The sequence below is a fragment of the Gossypium raimondii genome, chromosome 7 (assembly GCF_025698545.1).
Source record: "Gossypium raimondii isolate GPD5lz chromosome 7, ASM2569854v1, whole genome shotgun sequence".
In the NCBI taxonomy this organism is placed as follows: Eukaryota; Viridiplantae; Streptophyta; class Magnoliopsida; order Malvales; family Malvaceae; genus Gossypium; species Gossypium raimondii.
The window spans coordinates 35,898,820-35,924,300 of record NC_068571.1 but is presented as its reverse complement, the minus strand read 5'-3'; the positions used below and the strand labels follow the sequence as shown (position 1 = coordinate 35,924,300).

The following is a 25,481-nucleotide window of genomic DNA, read 5'->3' as shown; positions in this document are numbered from 1 at the left end:
TTTTTTATATACTAGTTAGCTTCTTTGCTTGCTTAGTTGTTTCAATTATCTTCAGATTCTTGTCACTATGTATTTTAGAATTAAAAATATATTAAATGTAAAAATGTAATTTTTAATAAAAGTTATTTTAAAATAAAATGTGAAATTGATACCAATATAAAATTTTAACACGAATATTTTATGGCATAATTAATAATTCAATTTTAATATAAATATTCAATATGACTAAACAATTCAATAATATAAATAATATAAAATGTGAAATTTAATTTAATAATATAAATAGTAGATATAAATAAAATTATTACTATTTATGTTTAGTGATTTTTTTTGGATAATTTTAATTTTTTATTTGAGAGTTAAGGGTGATAAGTAAAAGTTTAGGGGAAAAATAAAAAGTTTTGGGGAATAAAAGTTTGAGGGAAAGTAAATAGGGGGAGTAAAATTTTGGAGGGAAAATATTAAAAAAAATTGGAGGGGGGAGGGTTTGGGATAGATGGGAGGTGGGATGGGAAGTGAATAAAAGTTTTAGGGGAAAAGTGGGAGGGAGTAAAAATTTTGGGCGAAAATAAAAGGTTTTGAGGGTTTTTGGGAGTAAAATTTTGAGAAAAATAAATGGGAGAGTAACATTTTGGTGGGAAATGGATTTTTGGTAGTTGGGGGGTTGGGAGGGGAGGGGAGTAAAGGTTTTGGGGGAAAGTGGGAAGGAGTAAAAGTTTTGAGGGAAAAGTAAAAAGGTTTGGGAGTTTGGGATAAAAATGTAAAATATTATAGTTTGATATTCGAATTATTCGAGTTATTCGAATTCGAAAACTCAACTCGATTCGAACTCGAAATTCGAAAAAAAAATCAAGTTGATTCGAATAACTCGATTAACTCGAATAACTCGATTCGTTTAACTCGAAATTCAAATTTTTTTCGAGTCGAATCGAGTTTTGCTCACCCCTAAAAGTGGGTGTGAAAAAGGGGTGCTGCGCTTTGGCCACACCCCTTAGGAAATTGAAATATTATTTTTCATTTTTTGTAGGTAGTGTGGTCTTATATATTGATGACATTGCATTTTATTATTCAAAATGATTCATTCTCATAAATAATCTGTTTTCTACCTAATTTTTATATATATTTTTGTATTATTAATACAAAAAGGGTAAATTACCATTAAAAGTCCTTTTTTTAAATAATTACCGAAATGGGCACGGTAAATAATTATTTACCGGAATGGGCCCTTACTGGAAAAGCGCGTCCACGTCAGCGCGCTTTATCTGACGTGGCAACAAAACGCGTACTCAAGGGCGCGCTTTATCTGACGTGGCAACAAAACGCGTACTCAAGGGCGCGCTTTGTCCACGTGGACAGAAAGCGCGCTTACGTGGACGCGTTTTCCTGCCATGTCAGCGCACCCTTGGGGACGCGTTTTCCCCGCGCATGAACAGTACCAACAGTCATTTTTTTGACTGTTGGCCCCCCCAACGGTTAAAAAAAATATATAAATACCCTCCACCCTTCATTTTTTTTCACAAATTAATCCTTTCTCAATTATTCTCTCAATTTCCTCTCAATTTCCAATTTGCTCTCAATTTTCTTCCAAATCCATATTTAATCTCAATTTCCTCTCAAATTTCTCTTAAATCTCTATTTTTAATTATTTTTAAAAAAATTTTAATTTTTATAACTTTTTTTAAATCGTAAAAATTTGTACGAATTTAGCAATGGCTGGAGAATTGATTCGTCTTGATAACAAGCACATATCCGTCGAACAAATGAAAATGGTAAGTGTTAAATTTATTTTTTTAAATATTATTTAAGATTTTTTTATTTATGTAATTTTAAATAATTATTAATTTATTATTTGTTATAAAAGTCTGTAGATTGGATATTGGAATGCTATATCCGTAATATGCATGGTCATTTATCACTGTTGGTAGAGAATTACTTGCGGGAAGCGGGTTTTTGGCACGTGGCGATGGTAGGCCGGGGATGCAAGTTAGACCCGAAACTTATCAGTACGTTGATTGAGAGGTGGATACCCGAGACGTACACATTCCATCTTCCATGTGGAGAGTGCTCTATCACTTTGGAAGATGTCAATCTGCAATTGGGATTGCCGGTGGACGGGTACCTAGTCACCGGGTCTGTTTAATCTGGCGATTGGGGAGCGGTGTGCTACAAGCTTTTGGGCACTATTCCAGAGAAAATTAACGGAGGTCGGATCGAGATGGGCTGGTTACAATACACATTATCGGATCTGGATGGTGATTCAACCGAAGTAGAAAGAATCCGATATGCTTGGGCATACATTCTTCAGATAATTGGAGGTTATTTGATGTCGGACTTGTCACGGAACCTCGTACATCTAAAATGGCTGCTGAAACTCATTGATTTTAGAGCAGCTGGTGAATTGAGTTAGGGGTCTGCAGTGTTGGCAACATTATATCGGGAGATGTGCGGGGTGACGCGACCGAGTAAAGCAAAAATCAGAGGTTGCCTGTCACTACTGCAGTCATGGACATGGTTTCACTTTCCATTTTTACGTCCTCGAGTGGACCACCCATATACATTCCCACTCATAACGAGGTAAATTTTATATTAGATTTTACAATTATTATGTAGATTTTTAAAAATAATAGTGTGCTAAAATTCTATTTAATTAGGTGGAACCATCCGGCAAGTTATGTTCGATTACCTACCTCTCTTGAAGATATACGACTTCTATTAGACCAACAGTCGGAAGCACAAGTAAGTATTAAATAAAATTGATATTTCCATCATGAGCTAGTTGATTAGTATTTAGTATTTAGTATTTAGTATTATATATATAACTAATATTTCCATCATGTTCATATAGTTTCAATGGACACCATACGAGGATCCGGTAATTCGGGCAATAATTCCGGATGAGCACTTCCAAAATCCAAACGCTTGGCAGGTGAAAGTCGCATTGATCAACTATGCGACCGTGGAGATGCACCAGTCAGACAGAGTGTTACGGCAATTTGGATGTATACAACCGATTCCTGTGGCACCTGAGGTGTTTGATGATCACCACAAAATCGACCTACGACATTTGCATACAGATTGGCCTAGATTCTGGTCGTACTACATCCAAATATGGGAAGATCGATATAATTATATACCTACTCGAGAACTAATCATCGTTCCGGAGTTAGCGTGCGTGCTGGAATACATGCCATGGTTTAGGATCTATGGCAAACCGTATTTACTGTCTGCAGAGGAGAGGCAGTGGCAATTACGTGTCCAAAGGGAACGACGTGGGCCTTTAAATCCAAGACGAAGGGACGACGATGCAGGCCCATCAACGAGGCCTAGACAATCACCCGGCCCATCATCAGCGACCATTCAATCACCAGGCCCAATGAGAGCACCGAAATAGTCACCCGACCCAGCAGTTCAATCGACGATACCTACGACACAGGCTTTTCAAATGATGTCAGGTGCGTATCCTTACCCTTTTATGTATCCTAATCCTTATATGTTTCCTTTTCCGAGTCCTATGACAAGTTGGAGTCAATGACCCGGTTCATCTCCATTTTCTATTACGCCGAGTGGACCGCCGATGTATATGCCAGCATCGCACGATGGATCGCAAGAAGGGCCGTCAAGGAGCTCTACTTTTTACAAATCCCCATCACCGTATGGGTTTCAAACAGCTTCGCCGTTGGTGATGCAAACACCTCCACAGTCACTATTCTACCAAGGTGGTTCATCGTCCCAACACCGACAACCAGATACCCTACCGGAGGAACCAGAATCCCCGCCGGATCAACCACAACCCCCGCCGGAAGCTAGACAAAGGAGGAATCCAACGCGTAACCGTCGACGACTGCCATGTGGCACTAAATCCGGCGGCCACGGAGATTGAGAAGCTATTTTAATATATTTGTAGAAACATTTTGAATATTTTGATATTATTTGATGTAATAAAATATAAATTCTTCTATATTATTTCATGTACTAAAATAGAAATTTACTTTTACACTTTTAATATAATAGATGTAAGTTGTACGTATAACTTAATATACGGTGCTCCACTAGCGAGATGAGTCTGCACCATTGCCTCCAAGCTACGAGCACCTCTTATGTCGAACGAGTCATATGTCACCGGGTCAACAGAAGAGCAAAATCGATACGTAATAGACAGAACTTTCATTGGCGTCATTCCGAATATTTTACGCCTAATTCTTTTACGAAGTTCCGTCAAATCTATGTTCTAGTTAAAAACCAGTCGCACTGTATTATCCGATAAAAAAATAACACCATTCTCGGTGTGGCAAACCTCACCATCATAGTAATAACAGCACTAATACGTTCACTCATCTTCAATTTCTATCCTTTTTAGCCTCTCTAAATTTTTTTGCTTTAACTTATGCAATCTGAGGGAAAATTTTGCCTTATTTATAGTCAATCGGTAAACTCAATTGATGGACCAATTAGATAATTTAATTGACAAGAAAAGAACAAAATTTACTTTGAAAGCAAAGAATTATTCTTGTAGAAATGCTTTACTTTATTCAGAATTTTTTATGACATATAAACCTTACTTTTAATTTAATTTGCTTTTCTTTTAAAAAAAAAATAATGTTTTCGGTAGATGGTTCTTTGAGTATAACATATGCATAAGTTAAAGCATCCTGCTTTACTTTGTTCAGAAATGCTTTACTTTTTTCAGTACTTCTGCTAACAAAGCATTCTCTGCTAACAAAACATCCTGCTTAAAAACACCAAAACCCTAATTTAATTGAATTTTTCTTAAAAAATAATAAACACAAAAACTAATCCAATTTTGAAAATTTTAAAAATAATTTAATTGACAAACCCTAAACTAGAGGTGTTCATGGGCCAGGCAAAAAATATGGGAGGGTTCGGGTAAAAATATAGGCCCGAATTATGGGTTTGAGCAAAAAAGCGAGGCCCATTTAGAAAACGGGCTCGGGCCTCGGGCACCACTTTTTTGGCTCGAGCCCGGCACGGCCCGGCCCGAATATATAATAAATAAATATTTTTTATTATTTAATTTTAAAATATTTTAAAAATACTTTTTATTCTATTTATTTTTTAAAATAATTTTTTTGGTGTTTATTAAAAAATAGACAAAATTTTAATCCCATATTTCGTGCCGGGCCGGCCCCGGGCCTAGTAAGCGGGCCAAAAATTTTTTTAGGCCCCGCCCAAACCAGGCCCTACCCAGCCCATAAACACCTCTACCCTAAACTCTAATCCCTTATTTATTTAATTTTTAACCTAAACCCTAAAACCCTAAACCCTAAAAGCAATGAATCAGGCAAAACACAAAGCGCTCCCTTAAGGACGCATTTTATGTCCACGTAGGCAAAACGCTCCCTTAGGGACGCGTTTTCCTGTCACGTACCCTAACATCGCGCTGACGTGGATGCGCTTTCTGGGAAATGGGCCCATTCTAGTAAATAATTATTTACTGGACCCATTTTGGTAATTATTTAAAAAAAGGGCTTTTAATGGTAATTTGCCCATATAAAAAACTCAATTAAATTAAAAGAAAAGGCCTATTTTAAAAAATATTTAGGGATTTAGACTATTTTTCCTATATTTAAGAAAATAAGTCGATTTTAGAGAGAAAAATAGAAAACGCATCCTGCTTCTCAATTGACATGTGGAAAATGCGTTCTACAATACGTGTTTTCTTTAATAACTTAACATATCAAGTCTTTTGGTCAGATAGTCAAATGTTAATAATTTTGTCCTTGAGTTTCAAGTTTGATTCCTCTCCTACTCACATTTATAATATTTTATTTCATGTTGTTTTATTTTTAAAAATTAATTAATATTTTAATTAATAAATATTTTGTTTTCAAAATTTTCAATTCATCTTTATAATTAATAATTCTTTTATTTATATAAATAAAATAATAAATATAGTCACGATTCATATTAAAAATGATATTCATGTTCAAAAATGATAAAATTACCATTTAAACTTTCAATTTTTTTAAAATTATAAATTAATATAATTATAAAATTACACTCTCATTTTCAAAAATTTATATTTCATTTTACTCTTCTTAAAATTTTTTTGACTTCACCTTGATTAGATATTTTATAAAAAAATTTAATTCTTAAATTAAAAAATTAGTGTTAGTTGATTCTTCTCCAAGTCTTTTTTTTTTTGGCTTTTCTATAAAAATATCTAAAATTTTTATCATTTATGAAAATGACCCATCTTGAAAATGATGTACGTAAATGACCCATTTTGAACAATAAATCTCGATTTTGTTGTTGCCATTGGTGGCATCACCCATTATAATCACCCAATGATTAGCCCCTTGGAATAAAAAATGATTTCTTTGGATGCCGTCGTTGACATTGGTAGCATCAGTATAAGTACACATATACTCATCCATTTAAAATATCTGTATTCGCTAAAAAAAAGAAAAAAAATATATTTTTAATAGGTGTCGTCAATGTCAACGGCCCCACAAAAAAATTTAAATTTTTTTACGAGTGTTGCCAATGTCAACGGCACCACCAAAAACACTATTTCAAAAAATAATATTGGTGCCACCAATGATTAAATTTTTTCAGGGTACACGAGTATTTTAAATGGGTGAGTGTACGCATACTTATACCGGTACCGCCAATGTCAACGACGACACCTAAATAAATTATTTTTTAATGCCATGGGCCAATCATTGGCTAATTATCATGAGTGGTGCTGCCAATGGCAACGGCGGCACTGTAGTTTATTGTTCAAAACGAGTCATTTATGTACATGATTTTCAAAATGTGTCATTTTCATAAATAATAAAAAGTTTTGGGTCATTTTTATAAAAAAAAACCTTTGTTTTTTCTTTGAGCTGGGTTTTATGATGCTATTTAGATGTAATATTGGAATAGTAATATCATATTTATGTAATTCTATTTTTAAGGAAAAAAAAAACTTAAGTGGTCCCTCCTAAGTGAATAGCGTAAATCTATAGGTCTTTTGCAGGTGAAAATGATGGGAAAGGCTTTGGAGAAATCAATGGCCCCTACCCTCTTCTCCCCAGCCAAATATCTTTGGTGATTTTCATTTTGGAGGGTTTAGGCTTAGTTTGGGCCCTGTCTTAGGGGTGACTCTCTGTACTACAAGACTCAGCTCTGAAACTTCAGTAAGATCTTGTAATGTTCCCGCTTCAGGAACATTTTATTTTTATTTTTGGATAAATTGCAATATAGATCATCCATTTATGTTTTAATTTTTTTATCACTTAACTTTTAGAATTTTCAAAATTAGGTTTTTTTTTCATTTCTGTTAAGTGTCGTTGAATATTTTGACCAAAGGATATGATGCACATTAAAAAATGTACCATCAACTTTTACATATTATGCCTATTTATAAAAATTTAACCTTCAATTTTAAAAATACATAAAAATGGACCAAATTGGCTAAGAATGATGGAGAGGGAACTATTGACACTTTCTGGATTGAAAAAAGACGTTCACAAGACTGAAGTAGTGGTTGCGGAGCTAGGGTTTTTGATGATTTAAAATTGTTACTAGCAAATTAAACAAAATGCTTAGAAAGAGTGATGGAGAAGTGGGTGATTCTTTGACACCAAATATTAATATTAAAAGTCCAAAGTTCAGATTACAAAATAAAATAAAAAAAATTTAAAGCCCAAAATAAATAAACCCATTACACTAACCCAAAACCTAAATTTAATCTACCCTACTAGCCTAAAATCCCCCAGCCCAATAAGCCCAACCTAAACTAAAAACAGAACCAAAACCCTAGCAGCATCCAGCTCCCAGCGATGCAGCAGCCAAGCCCTCCCCCGCGCGTGTTGCGCCACCGCGTGCATGCGCCTCCTCCAGTTGGCTCTTGCAACAGAACAAACAAGCGGCAGCAGCAAGCAAAGCAAGTAAAAATAGAATAACAGCAAAAAAGAAGCAAATAATAGAAAAAAAAAAGAAAAAAGATGTAAAATAATTTCTGTAATTTTTATTATTCGGCTATATAAAGCCATTTGTGATACTGTAAAAAGGGATTACGGATTCGAAAGAAAAAAAAAGAATCAAATAGCAGCATATTTTTAAGGTGGTTTCCGATTTCTACTTCTTTTTTCTTTTTCCTTTGATTTGTTTTTATTTGCTGATTAAAAGATAAAAAAAGGGGAAGTTCTTACCTACATATTGCGCCGCCGGAGCCTTCATCCCTTCTGTTTCAAATCGGAATGGGGCGGGCAATGGTCGAATCAAATGCAGCGCACAGAGGGTAGATTTTAGGGTTGGTTAGATTTTTTTTTAAAAGAAATGGAGTGTCTGCTAATATTTAGGGTTTATCTTGACTTATATATGGCGTATGAAACGACGTCGTTTGATGCAATTTCAGTAGTTTCAAAACGGCGTCGTATTGGGCCGAGATCCGTGCAGTGACCCGACCCGAGGGAAGGATCCGCGCGTTTGGTCGCTATGGTCTATTTTCATATTAGGTCCCTCCGTGTTTATTATTATTATAATGCAGTTTTTTTATATATTTTTAATTTGTACTCCTTGATTTGTTTTAATTTCAATTAGGTCCATAATCGAACGACGTCGTTTTAGTGGGCATGGATTAATTTACCTTTTGGTCCCTCTTTGTTATTCGCGCGTTCGATGTGGTCCTTGTCTTTTTATTTATTTTAAATTTGCCCCTAAATTTCTGTTTTAATTCCAAATTAGTAATCTGTTTTGTTATTTTTGCTATTAAATTAATTACTTTAATATTAATTTATCATTATTATTTATTACTATTATTACTATCATTATTTTTATTATTATTATTAGTATTATTATTTTATATATATTAATTTATCTAACCTTTTACTATTATCATATATTGTTATTTAAGTTTATAATGTATTTTTATATTAATCCAATATAATATATATTTGCCATGTTTTTTATTTTATAATATATTTTTAAATTCACCTATATATATTTATATGCTTCAAAAGATTTATACCATAATGTCCTTATATAATACTATTCCATATATATGTATACACAATTTGTATTAAATTATTTTCATTATATGTACATATATGATATATTATAGATTTCATATTTTTTCACTTATTTTCATATATAATTTATTTCTTTTAAAAGGCCTACTTTATTATGTTTTATTTATTTCAGCTTTTTACATGTATTATTATATATGTATACTATTATTTATATCAAGTTTTTCACTCCATGTGTATTACTTATTCTAAATTAATATATATATATATATATTATTTTATATATTTTAATTTTCTTCTTATATAATATTTGCTTCAAAATTCATCTAAATACTATTATTTTATGTAGTGTTTATTTTGACTCTATTTTGAATACATTTCATACGTGTATATATATATATATATCTATATCTATATTGTTCATTTTAAAACTTTTTATACGTATAATTTATTGATTATAATTTCTTCTTTTTTAGTGTATCTTTAAAAATGATTAGTAATTCATTTAATTTTTGAATGTTGTATGATTGAGATTATTGTTGCCTTGCTTGTTAGTATTTGTCTATTGGTTATTTGTTATTCATTAGTGTATGTTATTTACAAATTATCCTTTACGTTGTACGTTGTCATTTATTCGCATTACATTCGTTTAAAGGGTTGCATTTGATTAAAATATTAAAATTGTTTACCCATAAAGTTTTCAAGATACTTGGTATCCAAGATTCTTGAGAAGATTGCACCCTAACTTACTGGGCTTCAATTTTCCTCATTGGGTTGAGGTAACCGGGTATCTCTTTTTCGATTAAAACATAAAAATTCCAAATCAAAACTTATCTCGAGGATTCAAAACGTTGTGTTCTAGCTCATTGGATATGACATTTTGTTATCTTGAGACGAGATTTTTTTAATAAAGGCCAACTCACGTGTAGTCATCGAAACTTCAAAGAATCGTACCCTAACTTACGGGGTTTCGATTTCCTCATTGAAGCAAGATGACCAAATTTTTTAGTTTTCGAAATAATAAATTTCAATAAAGATTTTTTAAAAAGGAGAATTGTTTTTTTTTAATCTTTTTTTCAACATTTGACCTTAAGACATTAAATAATCAATTAGGTACCAATTTTGGGCGTTACGAGGGTGCTAACCCTTCCTCGTACGTAACTGACTCCCAAACTCATTTTTTCTGAAACTCGTAGACCAAAATCGTTTTCAAGGTGATCCGATCACACCTCAATAAAAGATTGGTGGCGACTCTAATTTTTGTTTTTAAGTGGGCAACTAATTTTTGTTTTCAAAAAGGGGTTTCGACAGCTTAGCGACTCCACTGGGGACTGGTTTTGAGAGTCGAGCCATAAATTGATTAATTTTTGTCTTATGGTCGAAAAATCAAATTTTGTTTTAAAATTCATGATTTCCCCTTTGCATTCATTGTTTTCATCATGGTATGTTTGCTTGATTGGTCTAATTCTGTTAGTGTATTTAAATTATGCATTACATGAGTTGGACGATTTTACCCCTCTAAGTGGAAGTGAGAAGCTACTCCTTCGTGAGGCTTTCACCTCCGTGCAGAATAGTGGATCGCTTTCAGGATACATCCGTACCTATGTCTTCGTGAGATTTTCATCTCCGTGCAACCATAGGGAAATGTATTCCCCTGAACTGAACTCGGTCCGTATGAGCCTATAATGGGTGAGGATCGAGGAATCTGCTGGTTCAGGTACCTCAACTTTAGAACCAAACCACATGTAGAAGACCTTAGGAGTCCACCCTAGGTAAAATCACTCCAAGCCCCTAGAGGTCACCCGAATAGGTACACTATTTATTTTTCTTGCTTGCTTTTACTTTGTACTAACCTGTTTCGTTTTGTTTTGATTATGATTGCATTGCATTTTCATCTTAGAAAAGAGGTGTTGATTCAAGTTTGATTACTAAATTAGAAAGCTTGTCATAAGAAACGAATTTCTTGATAAAGTGAAAGATAATACGACTACCCGAATATATTCTGAGAAATACAACAAAAGAAGGGTGATGGAGGAGTACACGACTTTGCTTCGTGGCCCAAGGATTCAAGTTGATAAAGATTATTCGAGAGCCACAAGCATTCTAATTTCCTTAAAGAAGCTGATGAGCATTACGAGGATGGGAAGACAATGGATCGTGACCCGAATCAAGCAAAAATGAGCTAGTAGTGGTATCCATTGGGAAATTTGCAAGATTTATCTTAAACATCCGGATGAAGAAAGAGATCGATGTTGTTTCTTGGAGTATTAGGGCGAGGCCCTACATGCATCCATTTTATGTAAAGAAGTTTGTTTTCTAGTAAAGTTTTCTAAATAGAATTGAATTAGAATCAACGTCTCTTTTTGCATTTATTTCATGCATTTGCATTACATGACATCATATGCATTAAAGTCCACTAAAAGAGCCTAATTGATTAAAATTATTTCAGTTAATCTAGAAACCAACAAAAACCTACCAACCAAACACCCTTACGGTACTAGAGCAAAGTCAAGAAACATGAACCAAAGATTGGAAAGACTTGAACAATTTCAAAAGGATATGCAAGATCAACTACAGACGCAAATGCAAGGGCAGTTAGCTAAAATTCAACAAGATATAATGGAAAAGATGCTGGAATCTCAAAGAAATATGATGGCTCAGTTGACCCAACTACTGGCTGGTGGAATAGATAAAGGAAAGAGCCCTACGACCAATCCTAGGGAAGATAATGAGGAACCGATGTAGCCTCCGGGTTTTACTTCACCAAATGTACAAACCCAAGCTAAAATGTACCCAAGTAGACCCCCTGTCACAATTAGACCTCAACAATTTCAGGCCGGTACTTCAATGCCAATGAATTTCTAAGCTGGATTCGGTTCTAACCCAGGAAATAACCCAACTAATAGGGTTATCCCTGATTTTGATGAAAAGGCAAAAAAGGAAAGAGCGAAGGTGGAATTGCCAAAACAGCTAGAGGATAGGTGTAAATGGCTGGAAGAAAAAATCAAAGCAATGGAAAACGCTAATAGTCGTTATGGAATTGACGCTAAAGATCTAAGTTTGGTTTCAGATTTAGTACTTCCTCACAAGTTCAAAACGCCAGACTTTGAAAAATACAATGGAACCAGTTGCCCCGAGGCTCACATCAGCATGTTTTGTAGAAGGATGACTGGGTACATTAACAATGATCAACTGTTAATACACTGCTTCCAAGACAGTCTAGTGAGGACAGCATCCAAATGGTACAACCAATTGAGCCGTGCCAGGATTAGTTCATTGAGGGATTTAGCACAAGCATTTATGAAGCAATACAGTCATGTAATAGATATAGTTCTTGATAGAATCACTCTACAAAACATGGAAAAGAAATCGAATGAGAGTTTTAGGCAATATGCACAGAGATGGAGGGAAGCTACTGTCCAAGTTTAGCCGCCGCTCCTAGAGAAAGAAACAATGATGATCTTTATCAATACGTTAAAAGCCTCGTTCATCACACACATGTTGGAAAGTGCCACAAAAAGTTTCTCAGATATAATTATGAGTGGCGAAATGATTGAGAATGCTATTAGAAGTAGAAGAATAGATGAATGAAAGAGTAACAAGAAGTCAGCCTCAAAGAGAAAAGAAAATGAGGTGAACAACACAGGTTACTCAAAATTAGTTATTGTGAGTCAACCAAGAAAAGTGGTTGTTGATCAACAAAATTCATCAAGGCAAGATTCTGGCACGAAGATCGAGAAGTTCCAGTTTACGCTAATCCCAATATCGTATAGGGAACTGTATCAGAGTTTGTTTGATGCACACGTTGTTTCCTCTTTTCACGTGAAACCTCTACAACCTCCGTATCCCAAATGGTATGATGCGAACGCATAATGTGACTACCATGCAGGAATTACGGGGCATTCTATAGAAAATTGCACAGCCTTCAAAAAGCTAGTTGAAAGATTCATCAATATGGGCATTGTCAAGTTCGATGACTAATCTAATGCAGAAAATCTGCTACCCAATCATATTGATAATGGGGTGAATGCGATGTATGAAGAAGTGTTGGGAAACGTTCACATCAATGGCATATATGAAGACACAATTGAAAAGGGACCTTGTTAGATATTCGCCCTTATAAACTTGGAAGTGTTCTAAATAAATGGATCTTAAGATGAGGTTTTTTTAATAAAGGCAAACTCACGTGTTGTCATCGAAACTTCAAAGAATCGTACCCTAACTTACGGGGTTTCGATTTCCTCATTGAAGCAAGATGACCAAATTTTTTAGTTTTCGAAATAATAAATTTCAATAAAGATTTTTTAAAAAGGAGATCATTTTTTTAATCTTTTTTTCAACATTTGACCTTAAGACATTAAATAATCAATTAGGTACCAATTTTGGGCTTTACGAGGGTGCTAACCCTTCCTCGTATGTAATTGACTCCCGAACTCATTTTTTCTAAAACTCGTAGACCAAAATCGTTTTCAAGGTGATTCGATCACACCTCAATAAAAGATCGGTGGCGACTCCAATTTTCGTTTTTAAGTCGACAACTAATTTTTGTTTTCAAAAAGGGGTTTCGACATACAACAAATGAATCTAATCTATCACACACCCCATGATAATTTTCCTCACCTTTGCACCTTAAAGATTAATACTCTCACCACTAAATTCACTCTTGTAATTCAACAAATAAAACCACAACACAAAAAGTTTTACTATCGATATGCACTCATATAAAAATTCCTCACTTGAACAAATTAAGTGATCTCAAATCTAGTTACAATAACATATACATGTCTTTCAATTTATAAAGAATATTTCGAGAGTTACTAGCATAAAATCTATAACAATCCCATTAAAACAATAATACAATAACTTGTTTACAATCTAATAATAGAACATAAATCAGATGTGGACTCTTGACAGCTAATCTGATAGAGTTTTTATCCAATTCAAATGTCCATAGTTAAAGGACCAACTTGGGTGACTTGGTTTCGATCCAATCTCTAATATGAGTTTCCCAATTAATATAATCTTCATAAATGGGTTAGATATCTTCTAAATAATCAACTCAGCCCATTTATCTCGTCTAATAAATTGTCAATACTAAAATATGGAACCTATCATAGTTTCAATGTTTCTAATTTCATATTTTTCAAACAATTTCATTATTGATAGTTTTTTATACTCAATTGTTTTTAAAAGATGTAATATTATACATGTTTTGGGCTGGAATAGAAGCATATGAATGGCAGGTTTTGACAGAAGAATTCACCTTATTATGTCAGTAATGAATGTTAACATCAAAATTATTAATAAGAAGATTAGAATCTTTAGTAAAGTTACTAACCTGATTAAGTGCTTCAATGCTTTTTGATGTAACAATGAATCAACTTATAATTGGAACTTCTCAAACTCAATATTGCAAATAACTTGAACTTGATGAATGCAGTTAAGTTCATTACCCCATGGCTTTTATCTACCACTTTATAGTTCAAAGTGAACACCCACTAATATTACACATATTTGCACATATATATCAGCATTAATCAAAGGAACATGAAAAAAAACCCATTTCTGGTTGAGTTTAACAGGTCATAATCTACCTATTTTTGTTTCTTTCTTGTGAGTTATGATAAAATTTTACTACCACCAATCACCATTTGCTATTAATGAACAGAAAGTTTGGTACCAAATTCTGATAACGGAAAAACACAGAAACTTGAATGGGAATGAAGTAGAGGGGAAAGACATCTAGTTCAAAGTTTTTTTTTAATATATATATTTGAAAATATTTATGTATTATACATATTTGAATTTGTTTAGAGTTAGGACCAAAATATGATAACTTGTAATGTTGAGGGTTAATTTTTTTAAAATCATGATCAAATTGACAGAATATGTAAAACTTGAGAGTTAAATTTGTTATTATACTAATTTTTAACTGTCTCATTACCCTTCCATCAAACATTGTAAGGAAAATGGACAGAAAAAGGCTGATTAGTTGGGTGGTCTTTTGAAAAATTTAAACTATTAGTGACTAAACGAGAAATTTAAACATAGTTGAGTGACTTACAATGTAAGTTACCCTTTACTTTTATATGAAATTCTATGTTGTCTTTTTAATGTATTGTTTTCTTCATAAGGTGCAATTTTTATACAAATTTTAATATTTTAGTTAATTGTTTTGGAATAGATAAGTGATTGAAATAGTCAGGCCATCAGTTTCTAGTTTAATTGATTGATTGTCGGTTCAGTTTCAATTAAATAAAATATTAAAAGTTCATAAAATAAAATACAAATAAAAATTATAAAATTATAAAATTAATTCAAACTGTGAACTTAACTAATTTTGAAACACGACCTGAAAATAGATGGAATGTTACCAAACAACCCTCTAACAACACAAAAACAATTGAAATCTCTCTCATACAGTGAGTTTAAACGACATTTATAAGGGTATCCAACATATCAAGGGATGTAAAAATTAGAACTCAATGAAAATGGGCTTTTGAATGACATTCGGGTCCTAAACATCAAAATTAGGGGACAAGTCCTGATACTAAGCCTTACTGTACTGATACATGGACCAAAAATTCAAACAATTTGCCTCTAGGGGTCCATGTTCCGATACATAAAAACAATGTATTGACACGTACACAGATGTATCCATACGTTAGACCATGTTCCAAAACAATGCCAAATTTCTAGATGCTATTGACTTCGGTAGTTATGAAACATTGAAGCAATGTACCGATACATCTTGAGAAGTACTGATACTTGGGTATGAAGTTCTGATATTATTAAAATTTAGTGTCTTAAGTATAGTTTATATTTGTAATTTTTTAAATAGATTGGTTTGAATAAAATTTTATTATTCACATTAATATCGTTTGTATATGTCAACGGTTTTTGCACGTAAAGTAAAATGTAAGCAAATATTGACTCAATGATTACTTAATGTTTAGCTAATACTAAGTTGTATTATATTGTCGAATTGTAATGCGAGAAGATAACCTGTATGAATAGGTAATCTAAAAGGTCCAGAGTCTGATAAATAAAAATTGAGCAAATCGGGTAAAGAAATATTATGTTGTTTATCATGTCCAAATGGGGGAAATAACTAGTCTTGGGTAACGGAGTGGTTTACTCCCGGAAGATAGAGACATGAATGTGATTGTTTAGATTGACAATACATCGGACAGAATTCAAGTTGAATTAATTCTAGATCCGTTTATGTATTAATTCACTTGTGACATTCGTAGTGTAGATTACCTCAAACCTAAGTAAATAATTGATTATGTGTGTATGACTCGTATACTTTGATATATTAAAAACTTGAGTTCAAATAACTAAAAAGTCGAAAATTAGTATGTTGGACATGATAGCTGCATTTACACTGAAATTTCTTTTGATGTTGAGAAAGAAAAATCTTTTACAATCTAAAATGGAAAGAAACAAAAATCAGAAAAACGAAAAGAAAAGAAAGAAAGAATTTCTAAAAATCTTTTATAATTTTATTTTATAATTTTTAAATTATATATATTTTAAAATTTAATTAGATACATATAATTTTTTATTTTAAAGAATTTTATAAACTCTATTTTTATATTTAACTTTTAGAATTATAAAAAATTGATAAATTTTGAAAATCTTGAGAGTTAGATTTGTTGATTTTATTGACAAATTTTATAAATATTAGAGGGCTAAATAGGATATTATGCCAATAAAAATGCCACTATTACTAAATAGTGATTGAAAAATCAGAAAATTTTAGCACTTAAATCGGAAAATATTTTAATTGAATGATCAAAATAGAAATACTATTTATATTATATACCTAAATTATATATATATAATTGAATTTTATTTCACATCGAAAAACAGTAAGATAGTCCTTGCTACAAACAAACTACAGTAGCTACTCACCAACCATAAACAGGGCATTATATCCTAGTATACACAAATTAGCTTATTTACATTAGAGATTATTTTACGCCATGGAATTTAATTTGGAATAAATTTACAATAAGTTGAAAAGTATATTATCGGGATTTCTAGGCTATCATTCTTCTCCTTCCACAAGTGATGAAGGAATGTTGTCCATGTATAGGAAACATATAGTAGGCCATGTCTTGCACTTAAATAATCTCTATGATCCACTATACCTCCCTCCCAATGGTTCAATCCAAGCTTAGCTAAAAATCCATCCCTAAACATGCGCAGAGGATGAAATGTTGATTCTTAGTTTCATCCACTTGATCGCATAACACACAACTAACATACTGCAATTGAATTCTCAGTGCTGGATTTGAGGTACTGCCATGTCTTGCTTATTGAAGGTATCCCCCAAGTTTGACGCCTCCCATTTAATGACATCGGATGATCAAAGTCGAACAATTGGCCTTAGCTTGAAGATCCTTTAATTTCCATCCCCAACTGCATGAATAAAAAATATTCATTTATAAATCGTGTTGAATAGTAAATAAGTAAAAAGTCCACGTACTTTGGTATCCAAAGTTAATACGAGTAGAGTTAAATAGCTCGAGGCATGCCCTTTGGAAAATAGATTATGACAAAATTAGCCCCAGCAATGCCCAAGCTTCCATAAAGAAATGCGTGTTATATCCGTGGGGGCTCTAGGCTTTCTCGTTAGGCACTAACATATGCTACTGCGCAGTGATAAATTTCTGTAATATATCCTTGAGGCTCAAAAATGTGCTAGGCTCCACGCAAGGATCATTTGTACCAAGCAACCCTTTATCAGTATCAAATAATTTCACCTTCTATCTCGTCCAATTGTACTAGAATTTTCCCATCTGAGTCCACAAGCTCTCTTATCATACTTGATGCTCTGCCAGCTACTGCAGATTTATGAAAAGAATCCAGTATCAATGTAGTCTCTAAGCTTGAGCCAATTATTAGGTAGAATTAGGGGGGAAGGGCATATGTGCACAAGAACCTAAACTCTATTCTTGATTGAGTGATCTGCTTGCAAATGTAGAAGTTTTAACTTGTTTGTAAGATGTCGCTACATAAGCTGTTCATAGACCAAAGATCTATATACGAGTTTTCATATCGGTTAGTTTCAAGTTTGTATTTTTTCCCCCCTAGGAATCTAACTTTATCTACAATCCTCCATAAATAGCACTGCCTTCACTGTCGCAGTTTTGCTCTTTCCAGCAAAAGTGTGACTGTAGAATCTAGGATTTGCCACTCTGCCATCATTGATAATGCTTGCGTTTTTCTAATCCTTTGATGACCACATACTATTACCATCATTATTGGTAATGTCATTTTGGTAATTGGCTCTGTTGTAAGTGTAAGGCCCAATTTTAGCCCGGGCCTGCACCAAATAAACCAAACCAAAAATATAACAGTCCATTACAAATAAATATCCCAAGTTAACAGCCCAAATTAAGCCTAAACAGCCCAAATTAAAGAAAAGAGGCCCAATGGCCCAAAACTTTCAAAATTTTCAGAATAGGGTTTCTGGTGTAGTTCCCCTCTTTTGCGCCGCCCGAGGCATCTCGTTCCGAGATCTGACCCTTCCCTGGCCACCTTGCACCAAAATGGCAAGGTCACCGTCCTGCAAAACACAACAGAATAAGAAGACAGAAGCAAGAAAACAGTAGATAATCATTATAAAGGCCGAACAAAATGTAATCTTTTTTTTTTTACGGACAATTGAATACTAAGAGAACAAAAATCAATCGAAAAATCCCGAAGGTTTATATCTATTGTCATTTTAGTTTTTGCTTCATTTTTAGTCTACTTTTATTTTTTATACATATTCTTACATACGGAAATAAAATAAAAAGAAAAATGGAAGAAACTCACCTGTATTCTGGTTTTCAATGCCGCCGGGACGGCCGAGGGAGCCACCTCCGAGGATAGGTGGCCAGAAACCGAAAGGTTTCTTGAGTTTTTTGGGGCTTTTGTTAATATTTTGGGGACTTTGAACCCAGATTTGGGTTTAGGAGGTTTGAAAGGACTGGGTCAGAGGTTTTCCCCTCTTTCGGCCACCGCATATGGCGGCACCGTCGCCAGTGGCCGGCGGTCGACGCGGGGCCGATGGCTAGACCCGTGTCCGGAGAGGGGAAGGAAGAAAAGGGAAAGAGAGTGTTTCAGTTTTTTTTAAGAGAGATGAAAAATGAAGATTTTCGAAAAATTTTTGGCTTTTATAGCCTATGGGAAACGATGCCGTTTCATTTGGCCTCCCTAGGCGCCAAAACGACGTCGTTTTAGGGAGACAGACTCGAGTCTGACCCGACCTAGGCAGGATCTGCGTGTTTTTTAGCGGAAGGGCTAATTGCGCTTTCAGCCCTTCCGCTTTTTAATGTTTTTTTAATAAAATATATTAGTTTTTTTAATTTTACCCCACGATTTCCTTTGCGATTTCAGTTTAGTCCCTACCCGAACGATGTCGTTTTGGAGGAGAAGGAAAAATTACCCTCTCAGTCCCTCCATGTTATTCGCGTGTTCAGAATGATCCTTCCCTTTTATTTTATTTCTGATTTTGCCCCAATCTCTGCTTTAAAACTTAAATTAGTCATTTTATTGTTATTTTTGTTATTTTATTAATTAGCTTCATTATTATTATAATTGTATTTTTTATATTTACTTATTCATTACTAGTATATTTTATTAATTTTGTATTATTATTATATTTCTATTTATATTTACTTATCTAAATTTTCAATATATTTTGTCTTCTTATTTTTATTATTATTATTATTATTATTATTATTATTATTATTATTATTATTATTATTATCTTTTGTTTTTTTACCTTTGGATTATTTTCTATTTTATTATTAATATTATTATTTACTCATTTATACCTTTTAAATTTCAAACTTTGTTATATATATATACATATATTTTATATATCTTTATAATTTTATTCATTTTCTTTATCGTTATTATTGTTTTACTTGATATTTATTTATTTTAAAGACGTTTTAGTTCTATTTGTTTATTTACTTGTTATTATATAAAATCGATTTGTCCTTTTCTTATTTATTTATCTTATTTTTGTTGTTGTTGCTCGTATTATTTATGTTTACGTCATCGTATTCATTATCATTTTGTTATGTATATTAATACCGTGTTTTATTTCTATCATTTCGTGTTAGATTAATTTTATTTGATGCATAAATCATGACTTTAAAATAAGTAAAACTACATGTTTTGAGATTCGAAAAGATCGTGCCCTAACTTACGGGGCTTCGATTTTCTCGATAAATCCACATACACGAATCTTTTCAAACATAAGTTTTTAAAACGTTCTCGGGAATTAACAAAAGGTCGTATCCTAACTTACGGGACATGATCTCTTATCTAAACCTGAGATAGTCGAATATATTTTTAAATAAGTAAATTTTTGGCATTTATTCTCGTATCGAGAATCCAAGACATTGTTTCCTAACTTACGGAACATAACTCTCTTCCTCGATTAACGTGAGATATGCCCCTCTCTCGAGCATTTTAACAAAGGATCATATTTTAAATCTCTTCAAAGTTTTTGATTTTCGACACTAAGACACTAATTAATCAACTAGGTACCAATTTTTTTGGCGTTACGAGGGTGCTAATCCTTCCTTGTACGTAACCGACTCCCGAACCCGTCTTTTTGAATTTCGTGGACCAAAAAACATCGTTTTAATAAATCAAGTCATTTATTAAAAACATCCACTTTTCGAGGTGACCTGATCACACCTCTTCAAAAAAGGATTGGTGGCGACTCCCATATTCATTTTCGTTTTCAAAATTAAGTTGACCCTTTTACACAAAAAAATGGTTTCGACAGTAAGAATGAAATGTTAGAATCAAATAAGACAACTTTTGGTTAAAAAAAATTTCCTTCAAAGGGCTAAACCTACTAGTGATGCTTTCGGGGTTACCAAGGCATCAAAGGGTCATGCCCTTAGCCTATACCAACCTAACCAGTTTTTCACTAACGTTGATGTTGAAAATGGAAACCCATACCATTATAAAGTGACCCATTTTATATATGCTGATATAAGTCCAAATGAAGTGGCATATTTTGGATATGTGGCGGTGGCCACAGAGGAAGGAAAAGTTGTTTCGGGAAGGAAGGATATTTTTGTTGCATGGAGAAGAACCGTAACAATAAGAGAGTGGGTTAACAAAGAGAAAGGACTAGGTAATTAAAAGAGAAAGGAAGGAGATAAAATAAGGTTTGGAAATGAAGATTTGAAAAAAAAAATGATGTTATATTATCAAATGGCATAGTGAGCGATGTATTAGGAAGTGCCCATTTAATAATTTCTTCTTCCATTGTTTGGGTTGTATTAAAACTAGGGAAAAGAAAGGAACACTTGTTTGGATTATTTCTTTTATTTAAGGAAAAGTAAATGGAAATGAATTTTTCTTTTTTTTTTTCTTGAGTTTTGGTAAATAACGTTTTGGGTCTTTTTTAGTTGATTTGGGCATAATTAGAGGATTGAATAGTTAAACTTTCTAATTGTAGTGTTTGGTGAATAGAGTTTTGCAAGACCTTGTTGAGCTAAAACCTCCAAAATGAAAAACATTAGGATAGGCAACTTTTTTCAACAGCTGCGTGGGAATAATATATGTGGAATGACATATCTGACCATGCTTGCTAAAAAAATTACTTCTTTTACCACATGCTCTCAAACCTAATAGGGTGCCAAGATATAAGTAGCCTCTATTCCCCTATTTTCACTTTCACCTCTAAAGTCCAAAGTAAATCTAAAAACAAAAAAAACTCCACCTGAATCTACAAAAATCAACATTGTCGCAAGAAATTTTCAATCGAGCCCATTCATCCTTGAATATTTATGTACTCTTAATTTATTTTCAATTTGCTTGTGTAAAGTGATTTCTTATGCAACTTTATATTAATTGAAATATGTTACTTGACAAATTTATTCAGTGTGTGACATAATTATGACTAATTTACACACTAAGAACATAACATAATTATCACTGGGTTATCTCTAGGATTAGAACCTGATCCAGCATCGGTCTGAATCTGCGCATGCAGAGGCGTAAAGCTTAGAGGATAGATAGGTCTATCCTTGTCTTCTCCTTCATCATTAACCATAGGATCCTTCCCCTTATTTACACCTTTAGTCAGTAAGTGGGTCAATTCAGCCATCGCATCTTTTTGAGCCTTGATCAATTTTTCCGTCATGTCTTCTTGAATTTTATCTAGCCGCTCTTGCATTTGTACTTGTAACCGTTCTTGCATATCCTTTTGCATTTGCTCCAATTTCTCTAATCTTTGATCCATTTCCTTAGTTTTTCGACGAGTACCGTATTAATACTTAATGGGTGAGCTTTTGTCGATTTCCAGATTAGCTGAAATAAATTTTCTCAATTAGACCCTTTCAATGGACTTTAATGCATGTAATGCGAATGCATGAAATGTATGCCTAAAGAGACATTGATTTTGATCCAATTACATTTAGGAAACTTTTCTAGAAAGTAAATTCCTTTACATAAAATGGATACATGTACAGCCTCACCCTCATATTCCAAGAAACAACATCTATCTTCTTCTTCATGCGCATGTTTGAGATAATCTCACCAATTTCCAATAGATGCCACTTCTAGCTCACTTTCCTGGTCTTGGTCGCGATCCATCACCTGCCCATCTTCATGAAGCTTGTCAGCTTCTTTAAGGGAGTTGGAACGTCGAATGCTATTAGACAATCGCCTTGAATCCTCAGGCCACGAAGCAAGGTCACGAACTCTTCCATCGCTATTCTTATGTTTCTTAGAATATATTCGGGAAGTCGTATTGTTTTCCACTTTATCAAGGAATTCGTATTCCATGACAAGCTTTCTAATTTAGTAATCGGACTTGAATCAATATCTCTTTCCTAATATGCAAATGCAATGCAATCATAACCAAAACACAACAAGAGGGGTTAGTACAAAATAGAAGCAAACAAGGAAAACAAAAATTTTAGTGTCGACTTAAAAATAAAAACCGGAGTCGCCACCGATCCTTTCTTAAGGTGTGATCAGCTCACCTCAAAAATTATTTTGGTCTACGAATTTCGAGAAAACGAGTTCGGGAGTCAGCTACGCACGAGGAAGGGTTAGCACCCTCGTAACGCCCAAAATTGGTACCAAATCGATTATTTGATGTCTTAGTGTCGAAGGCTAAAAAGACTTTAAAATCAACTTAAATGATGAAATTTGAAAAAAAACGATAATCAATTGTCCGAGTCATGTAAAGAAATCGAGTCCCAATACGTTAGGGTACAATTCCTCATAATCCCCGAACTTTGAATATCACTTTTATTTTATGTGAAAATCTTCATTTCGAGAAGGTAACATGCCACACCCAATATGTTAGGGCACGGCAAATTAAGTTCCCAAAATGATTTTTTGGTGCTCGTATTTAAAATAAAGAGTATTCTCGATTATTTGAAATCAACAAAGAAAACCGGAACCCAATACGTTAGGGCTCAATTTTCCTTGAAAATCCCAAAACCTTGAGTATTGTTTTTATATACAAATAAAACCTTCGAATCAAGAAAATAACTTTGATGTACAGTTAAAACCATAATATATTTTCAAAAGGGGTATATCAAGAGTTAATGTATAATATGAAGCAAAAACTTTAATTTAGAACGATATGAATACATATTTGCAAACATATACAAATACAATATAACGGTAAAGTGCAAACATGAGTATGCATACATTTAACACCCATATACAAACATACACGTAAAAACAAATGAAATATGTAAGGCGAAAGACTTATAATAATCTCAAAACTATGCATGAATATATAAATATATGAAAATAAGACAAAAGTATAAAAATACGATATGTGCATCTATTTACAAAAGAAAATAAAATGGTATAAGTATATGTGCATTGGTAAGGTACGAAATTATGTAAAATACTTATATGTATGCACAGTATGTATACAAAAAAATGAAATAGAATAGTAAAAAAATATTTTTGAAAAATGTATATATTATAGGAAATGAATGTATATTTTAGAATATGTATGTATTAAAAAATTAGGAATAATATATATATATATATATATATATATATATATATATATAAATGCGTATACATATTTACAAATGTAAAGAAAAATATTTGAAACTAAAAATATAAAAGTATATATATAGAAGTTGAAAAATAAAAAACACATGTATAAAGTATATAGGTAGGCACGTAATGTAAAACATGCATATATATGTATATATATTATATAAAGAAAATAATATGTGAATACTATATAAGGAAAATGCATATATATATTATATAAAAAATGCATGCGAATGAACATAGAGATAATGATAGTAACAAGGATAATATATAATATAATAATAATGTTTTTTTAACATAAATAAATAAATAAATAAATAAACAAATAAATAAATAAAATAGTTCAAAAAGAAAAAGGGGATTAAATTGAACAAAAGACGAAAAAATGGGGCGAATTTAAAAACAATAAAAAAATCAATTCGAACACGCGAGCGATAATGGGGGACTAAAAAGGAAATAATTCCTTTCCCTTCCAAAACGCTGCGCAATGCGGTATCAAATTGAAATAAAAATGAAATTCGCGGCCCAAATTTTAAAACAAATAAAAAGGGTTTAATTGACACGCGCTGCAAAAGAGAAGGGCTAAATGCGCAAATTCCCCACCTGACGTCAGAGCGCGCGGATCCTCCCCTTCGGGTCGGGTCACCGCGCGAGTCAGGCCTGGGAAAACGGCGCCGTTTTGATCCGTTATTTAAATCAATTTCCTTCCTCTAAAACCATTTGAAAATTGAGTAAAAGAAAAAAATAAAAAAAGAAAAAACGCCCTCCGTTAGGGTTTCGTTTTTTTTGGCTCCTTTTTGCATCGCCGCCGCAACTAGTCTCCGCCGCGCTTTCGCCGATCGGAGATGCGACGCGATGGGCTCCGAAGGTAAATTTCTTCCCTTTGTTTTTGATAAAAGAAAATAAAATAAAATAGGCTAAGTAAATAAAACGCAAATCACATTTAAACAAAACTTTGTATTTTGTATGTTTTTCAACTTTTTGAGTACTTCTTTGCTTCTATCTCCGTCCCCCCTCTTTTACAGATTAAAAGGCCTTTTATAGGCCGAAAAGAAGAAATAAAAAATAAATACATAATATATTTTTTGCTTGATTTTCTCCTCCGGACTCTTTAAGTCCGTGTTTTTGCAGGTGTCGTGCGCGCGAACGACGTGCGTGGGAGGACGATCTCCTAATTGTGCGGCGTCTGGACTCTTCTTTGGGCGCGCCGAGGTGATAGGGCTTTGCGCGCCGAGGCAAGGAGGCTGCTAGGGTTTCCGCAAATTAATTTTTGCTGGGCTAGGGTTTGCAACTTGGTTATTGGGCCTATATTGGGCCACTTTTTGTTGGGTCTGACATGTTTTTGTTTAGTTTGGACCCAGGCCGATTGGGCCTTATTACAATAATAATAATAATAATAATTGTATAAGCCCAAATATGCCCGGGCCCAATAAACCGAACCTAAGC

General features: G+C 33.2%; 1 long non-coding RNA gene across 1 annotated transcript; it reads right to left on the bottom strand.

Moving 5' to 3' along the window:
• Positions 1-7,560: 7,560 nt before the first annotated feature.
• LOC105770910 (uncharacterized) lies at positions 7,561-8,297 on the bottom strand. The gene is made up of 2 exons (XR_001126342.2): positions 8,160-8,297; positions 7,561-7,854 (listed from the first exon to the last, which is right to left on the bottom strand). It is a non-coding gene; the product is annotated as an uncharacterized LOC105770910 (long non-coding RNA).
• Positions 8,298-25,481: the final 17,184 nt, after the last annotated feature.